Source organism: Cyprinodon tularosa, unplaced genomic scaffold (genome assembly GCF_016077235.1).
Source record: "Cyprinodon tularosa strain WSP-4 unplaced genomic scaffold, ASM1607723v1 ctg63, whole genome shotgun sequence".
NCBI classification, from domain to species: domain Eukaryota; kingdom Metazoa; phylum Chordata; class Actinopteri; order Cyprinodontiformes; family Cyprinodontidae; genus Cyprinodon; species Cyprinodon tularosa.
In genome coordinates, this window is record NW_024039374.1 from 2,610,912 (window position 1) to 2,612,854 (window position 1,943).

Genomic DNA, 1,943 nt, shown 5'->3' on the forward strand with positions numbered 1-1,943 from the left:
AACCAACACCTCGAGTCAACCCTCAGATGCCTAACTTCCAATAACCCCACCGATTGGAGTCAGTACATCACCTGGATCGAATACGCCCATAACTCTCTCAAGTCAGCTTCCACTGGTCAATCGCCTTTTCAGGTCAGTCTTGGCTATCAACCTCCTCTTTTCCCCGCAGACGAGAGAGAGATATCGGTCCAATCCGTCAATCAGCACATCCGCCGTTGCCAGCGCATCTGGAGGGATACCATCACCTCTCTCAATCGTTCCTCTGAGACGACCAAACGATTCGCCGACACCAAGAGACGTCCTGCCCCTGAGTACTCGGTCGGACAGGAAGTATGGCTGTCCACACGGGACATTCCCCTCAAGGGGATGTCTCGTAAACTCTCGCCCAAGTTCATCAGTCCATACAAGATTGTCCAGGTAATCAATCCATCTGCCATACGTTTACAACTTCCTCCGACCCTACGCATCCATCCCACGTTCCACGTCTCCCAAGTAAAACCTGTCATCTCGAGTCCGCTGGAGAAGTTCCACCTTCCTCCAGCAGAGTCCGCCGTGGATCCTCCTGAGCTGAGCTGCCTGCACACCTGTGACTGATCATCTCATCAGGAGGACCACAGTACTTAAGCTGTCTTCAGACCTTGCCTCGACGCCGCAGTGTTTAATCAGTTTGGTTACCTGTTTTTCTTCTGTGAAGCTCTGGTAGAGCTTAACCTGCCGAGCCTGCCCTCTGAGCCAAACCTGAAGACTCTCTTCTGGATTTCCAAGTAGCTCTGGATTTAGAGCTGGGAACTCAAACCAAGGTCAACACCCTCACTAGAAGTAAGACACTGAAACAGTTATCGGACTCTGCTGATCCAAACCATCTCCGGACCCAACAGTTCCTCTCCCAAAGTCTCTTCTACGCATCTCAAGGTACAAACCTGAATCTCTCAAGATCAATTCCAACCAAGCCAACGCTATCCGAACTGTCTCCCTCACAGACTCCAGTGAACCAGTCCCCAGGCCTGAACCAGCAAACTGTACATTTACTACGTGCTTGTGTAACAATAAACTTGTTAACTTTTCCCCTGAGTCCGTTGTGTTCTGCATCTTGGGCCTCTCAGTAAACCCATCATGACAGGTACAGGGTTAAGCATTTGCAGGTTTTTTTTTTTTTTTTTATAGATTTTCTAAAATAGATTTTCCAAAAAATTGTGAAAATCCTCCATTCTACATTTAATAAACAAATTCTCAGAAAATTGAGTTTTTATTAATAAAAAAGATATGAAGCTGACTAATAGCTTCTCCATTATTGTGATACCATATTGGACAAAACACAGATTTGCCTTCACAAAGCCTCAGAAGGGCAAAATTTGAGCACAAAAAGTAAATTTCTACATGAAATTATGTTTTTGTTTTTATAAAGAGTTGTTATAATGTTATTTTTTTGTTGTTGGCATTTATATAAATATACAGGTGTGAAAGCTTGGTATACGTTTCATTGAGTTGGGTATACGTCTGTTTTGAATGATATTAAATAAATATATTTATATTTTGTATGACATAATCAAAAGATTAAGTCTACAGTTAACAGTAGCATTGAAAAGCAGGTGATCTGTTTTTAAAGTGTGAAATGCACGTTACATTACTGCTATATCTATCTTTTTCAATTCCATTATATATTCAGAGTAACTAAATTGTCCTGGTCTAAAAAATAAATACATAAATTGCTGTTTTTATTCATTCATTCATGTATAATGGATACATAGTTGAAGTACAATATATCAGTATAATAAATTCTTCTCCTGTTTGCATGGCTGAAACAAACAAAAAAAGCTTTTTTTTTGCAGAGTTCCCAGAGTAGTTTAAAAAGAGGAAAAAAATGTTTCACCAAAGAAGAAGAATAACGTGTAGATTTGAATTGTGTGAACAGGATCTGAGGAGCAATATATTATCAAAAGAAT

The 1,943-nt window shown here is 40.8% G+C and overlaps 1 long non-coding RNA gene across 1 annotated transcript; it reads left to right on the top strand.

Moving 5' to 3' along the window:
* The first annotated feature begins 712 nt into the window (after positions 1-712).
* On the top strand, positions 713-1,064 carry LOC119798552. The gene is made up of 2 exons (XR_005282734.1): positions 713-912; positions 981-1,064. It is a non-coding gene; the product is annotated as an uncharacterized LOC119798552 (long non-coding RNA).
* The last annotated feature ends 879 nt before the right edge of the window (positions 1,065-1,943 follow it).